Source organism: Sapajus apella, unplaced genomic scaffold, assembly GCF_009761245.1.
Source record: "Sapajus apella isolate SASKATOON/1434 unplaced genomic scaffold, GSC_monkey_1.0 scaffold414, whole genome shotgun sequence".
NCBI classification, from domain to species: Eukaryota; Metazoa; Chordata; class Mammalia; order Primates; family Cebidae; genus Sapajus; species Sapajus apella.
In genome coordinates, this window is record NW_022437350.1 from 29304 (window position 1) to 35013 (window position 5710).

At 49.8% G+C, this 5710-nt stretch overlaps 1 non-coding gene across 1 annotated transcript; it reads left to right on the forward strand.

The window, feature by feature from the left end:
• Positions 1–2552: 2552 nt before the first annotated feature.
• LOC116545871 lies at positions 2553–2659 on the forward strand. Its single transcript, XR_004266488.1, has one exon. It is a non-coding gene; the product is annotated as a U6 spliceosomal RNA (small nuclear RNA).
• Positions 2660–5710: the final 3051 nt, after the last annotated feature.

Genomic DNA, 5710 nt, shown 5'->3' on the forward strand with positions numbered 1-5710 from the left:
CGATCTCGGCTCACCGCAACCTCCGCCTCCTGGGTTCAGGCAATTCTCCTGCCTCAGCCTCCTGAGTAGCTGGGATTACAGGCACGCACCACCATGCCCAGCTAATTTTTTGTAGTTTTAGTAGAGACGGGGTTTCACCATGTTGACCAGGATGGTCTCGATCTCTTGACCTCGGGATCCACCCGCCTTGGCCTCCCAAAGTGCTGGGATTACAGGCTTGAGCCACCGCGCCCGGCCTAATTTTTGTATTTTTAGTAGAGACAGAGTTTCACCATGTTGGCCAGGATGGTCTCCATCTCCTGACCTCATGATCCACCCACCTTGGCTTCCCAAAGTGCTGGGATTACAGGTGTGAGCCACCGCATCTGGACTTTTTTTTTTTTGAGAGGGAGTCTCACCCGTCCAGGCTGGAGTGCAATGACACAATCTCAGCTCACTGCAACTGCCGTCTCCCGGGTTCAAGTGATTCTCCCATCTCAGCCTCCCTAGTAGCTGGGATTACAGGCACCCCTCATCATGCTCGACTAATTTTTGTATTTTACTAGAGACGGGGTTTCATCATGTTGACCAGGCTGGTCTTGAACTCCTGACCTCAGGTGATCCGCCCACCTCGGCCTCCCAAAGTGCTAGGATTACAGGTGTGAGACACCATACCCAGTCATTTTTTTGTATTTTTAGTAGAGACAGGGTTTCCCCACATTGTCCATGGCTGGTCCCCAACTCCTGGCCTCAGGTGATCTGCGCACCGCGGCCTCCCAAAGTGTGGGATTACAGTTGTGAGCCACCATGTCTGGCTGTTATCATCGTTTTATTCTGCATTTCTCTAACGACTTGTTATTTGACATCTACATATCTTTTTGGTGAGGTGTCTGTTGAGACCTTTTGCCTACTTTTTACTCAGGTTGTCTGTTTGCTTATTGTTGAATTTTAAGGTTCCTTGGGCTGGGTGTGGTGGCTCAGGCCTATAATCTCAGCATGTTGGGAGGCTGAGGCAGGTGGATCATGAGATCAGGAGTTCAGGACCAGCCTGGCCTACATGGTAAAACCCTGTCTCTACTAAATATACTAAAAAATTAGCCGGATGTGGTGGCAACAGAGCAAGACTCCGTCTCAAAAAAAAAAAAAAAGTTGTGTGTGTGTGTGTGTGTGTGTATATATATATATATTTTTTTTTTTTATTTTATTTTATTTTATTTTTTTTTTGAGGCAGAGTCTCACTCTGTAGCCAGGCTGGAGTGCAGCAGTGCGATCTCAGCTCACTGCAACCTCCGCCTCCTGGGTTCAAGTGATTCTTCTGCCTCAGCGTCCTGAGCAGCTGGGACTACAGGCACACACCATTATGCCCAGCTAATTTTTGTATTTTTAGTAGAGACAGGGTTTTGTCATGTTGGCCAGGATGGTCTCGATCACTTGACCTTGTGATTTGCCTTTCTTGGCCTCTCAAAGTGCTGGGATTACAGGTGTGAGCCACCGTGCCCAGCCCATTTTTTTTTTTTTTTTTTTGAGGCAGAGGCATGCCTCTTTTCCCAGCCTGGAGTGATCTTGGCTCACTGCAACCTCTATCTCCCAGGTTCAAGCAATTGTCCTGTCTCAGCCTCCCGAGTAGCTGAGATTACAGGCACAAGCCACCATGCCTGGCTAATTTTTTTGTTTTTTGTTTGGAAACAAAGCTTCATTCTTGTTGCCCAGGCTGGAGTGCAGTGGCTCAATCTTGGCTTACTGCAACCTTCACCTCTCAGGTTGAAGTGATTCTCCTGCCTCAGCCTCCCAAGTAGCTGGGATTACAGGTGTGTGCCACCACATCTGGCTAATTTTTGTATTATTAGTAGAGATGGGGTTTCACCATGTTGGCCGGGCTGTTCTCGAACTCCTGACCTCAGGTGATCCATCCACCTCGGCCTCCCAAAATGTTGGAATAACAGGCATAAGCCACCGCCCTGGTTGAATTCTTTGTATATTTTGGATAACAATGGTACATTCATTTTCAAGTGACCAGGCTCTTCCACTAAGAATCCCCCAGGGACAGGCCTTCTGCACAGTGCTGCACCCAAAACCCCCCAGGCACTTACCTAGCGATGAACTCTCCTTCTCCCAGTGAGATGATTATCTCATACTGACTCCTGGCACTGGACTCCCCTCCCAGTGGGTGTCTCAGGTTGTTTGAAGTCAACTGGGGATGCCTCTGATGGTCAGGCCCAGAGATGGGCTCATGGCCTCTGCCAGTCTTGACTTGGTTTCAGGTGGACCCTGGGACTCAGAGCCAATTGGATGTGGACTGAAATGTACCCAGATCACATCACCCCCTTGACTGCCCCCAGCCCAAGAACTGGGACCTCAGAGGCTGCTCTGGGCATGTGCTATATGAAGTAATTGGGTCAGTCAGGCTTCTGGGGTGCAAGTAAAGAAATCTGAATCAGCCGGGCGCAGTGGCTCTCGCCTGTAACCCCAGCACTTTGGGAGGCCAAAGCAGGCTGATCACCTGAGGTCGGGAGTTTGAGACCAGCCTAACCAACATGAAGAAACCCCATCTCTACTAAAAATGCAAAAAATCTGTGCTCGCTTCGGCAGCACATATACTAAAATTGGAACGATACAGAGAAGATTAGCATGGCCCCTGTGCAAGGATGACACGCAAACTCATGAAGCGTTCCGTAAATAAAAAAAAATTTATTTAAAAATACAAAAAATCAGCCAGGCGTGGAGGCACATGCCTGTAATCTCAGCTTCTCGGGAGGCTGAGGTAGGAGAATCGCTTGAACCCGGGAGGCCGAGGTTGCGGTGAGTTGAGATCACACCATTGCACTCTAGCCTGGGCAACAAGAGCGAAACTCCATATCAAAAAAAAGAAAAAAGAAAAGAAAGAAAAATTCTAGATTTACAGAACTCGCCTGGCAGTCCTGTCACTGGTGATGTGTCAGCCTCTCCACACACACCAGCGTCTCCCTAGTGGGGCATGAGTCATACTCATCTCTGATCTCCAAGAGCCTCCCACTCCGAGCACTTGCTCAGTGAATGAGTGCAGAGTCTCATGGGAAGAGAAGTGTAGTGAGGATAGGCTTTTGCCTGCCTAGCATTTCGGGGCCCAGACCTCCCTATCCTGTGCCCATGTGGCTCTAGAAAGGCCAAAGCCACCACCTCTACAGAGTTGGGCACACCAGCCAGCACAGCTGGCCAAAGGTAGCCCAGGCCTTCCCAGAGCAATGAGGAAAAAAGACCCAGCACTTTCTTCCCCGGGGTTTGAAGTCAAGGGTGTGAGTCTGGTAGTGATCCTGCCTGAGGATGAAGTCAACTCTGCAAAGCAGAGAAAATGTGCCACTGTGCTCGGCCTCTTTTTTTTTAAGATGGTATTTCGCTCTTGTTGCCCAGGCTGGAGTGCAATGGCGCAATCTCGGCTCACTGCAACCTCCCCCTGCTGGGTTCAAGCGATTCTCCTGCCTCAGCCTCCTGAGTAGCTGGGTCTACAGGCACCTGCAACCACACCCAGCTAATGTTTGTATTTTTAATAGAGACAGGGTTTCATCATGTTGTTCAGGCTGGTCTCAAACTCCTAACCTCAGGTGATCCACCCGCCTCGGCTTCCCAAAGTGCTGAGATTACACGCTCGAGCCACTGTGCCCAGTCTTTTTTTTTTTTTGGACACAGAGCCTCTCTATGTCACCCAGGCTGGAGTCCAGTGATGCAATCTCAGCTCACTACTACCTCTGCCTCCCAGGTCCAAATGATTCTCCTGCCTCAGCCTCCTGAGTAGCTGGGATTACAGATGCCCACCACTACACCTGGCTAATCTTTGTATTTTTTTTAGAGATGGGGTTTTGCCATGCTGGGTCCAGGCTGGTCTCAAACTCCTGACCTGAAGTCATCCACCCACCTCAGTCTCCCAAAGTGCTGGGATTACAGACATGAGCCACCTTGCCGGGCCAGAGTTTTGTAAATGACTGAGGCTTGTCCAGAGCACTGAGGGGCACAGAGCAGGGGCATTTGTCCAGGCAGGGGGAGACTCTGCAGCTTCGCAGAGGAGCCATATCTTTGTGGAGTGGGGAGTGGTTGTGAGGGCATTCACAACCTGAGACTTCAGATAGGTGAGGCATGACAGATACCTTGAAGGGCTCATACAGTTGTCTGTACATTTCTACTTGAAATTTCACGTCTTAGCCAGGAGGGGTGGCTCATGCCTGAAATCCCAGCATTCTGAGAGGATGAGGTGGAAGGATTGCTTAAATCCAGAATACCAGCCTGAGCAACAAAGTGTAACTCTGTCTCTACAAAAAGTATAAAAATTAGGTGGGTGTGGTGGCCAGCGCCTATAGTCTGAGCTACTTGGGAGGCTGAGGCAGGAGGATTGCTTGAGCCTGGGAGGCAGAGTGACCTCTGTACTCCAGCCTAGGAAACAGAGCAAGGCCCTGTCTCAAAAAAAAGAAAAAGAAAAAGAAATTTCATGTCTTAAAATTGGGCTATTTCACAGTGCTTTCGTTATGACTTAGCAAGAAATCATTTTTGGCCGGGTGTGGTGGCTCACGCCTGTAATCCCAGCACTTTGGGAAGCCCAGGGCAGACAATGAGATCAGGAGTTTGAGAGCAGCCTGACCAACACGGTGAAAGCCCATCTCCACGAAAAATACAAAAATTAGCTGGGCGTGGTGGAGCATGCCTCCACTCCCAGCTACTCAGGAAGCTGAGGCAGGAGAATCATTTGAGCCTAGAAGGCGGAGGTTGCAGTGAGTCAAGGTCGAGTCACTGCACTCCAGCCTGGGCGACAGAGACTGGAGACTCCGTCTCAAAAAAAAAATTCATTTTTATTAATGAGCACTTAGAATTGCTGTACACTGTGAGTGGCAAGCCTTCTGCAATTGAAAGCTAAGAATCTAATTAAAATTCATGATTAACTGGGAACGTAAACATGAGTACAGTTAGCTGATTCTGTAAAACATTCTGGTGGGGTCTTCATTATGTGACTGGCTTTTTTCTTTTACCTTAAATCCTGCTAGTCTGCACACGCTTCATGGGGAGCAACCATAAACTACCGACACTTGGGGTCCTTGTGCCCAGCAGAGCAGGCACTCGGTATTTCTTGGCTGAATGAACGTTGATAGATTTTAACCATTCCCCCATGTCTCCTCCCTTCAAATGCATAGTTGAGGGAGCAGCCAGAACAGCTGGTCAGCAGGTGGGACCGGGTGGAAGGGTGTGGCCCACAACGCTCACAGGAGCACCATCCACCAGGAGGCAGGGGTGGCTCAGCCCCGCCCTCAGCCATCCATAACGAAGGCTGAGCCGCTGATCACTGCGGAGCATGCACAAGAGGAAAATACTCTGGAGAGGAATGAAGATGCTGTGGCACACAGTTCAGAAGGGATCTATGTTAAAAGGCAAAAAAATAGGCCGGGTGCAGTGCCGTACCCCTGTAATCCCAGCACTTTGGGAGGCCGAGGCAGGCAGATCACCTGGGGTAGAGAGTTTGAGACCAGCCTGACCAACATGGAGAAACCCTGTCTCTACTAAAAATACAAAAATCGCTGTAAACCCAGCACTTTGGGAGGCCGAGGCGGGTGGATCACAAGGTCAAGAGATCAAGACCATCCTGTTCAACGTGGTGAAACCCCGTCTCTACTAAAACTACAAAAAGTTAGCTGGGCATGGTGGCACGTGCCTGTAATCCCAGCTACTCAGGAGGCTGAGGCAGGAGAATTGCCTGAGCCCAGGAGGCGGAGGT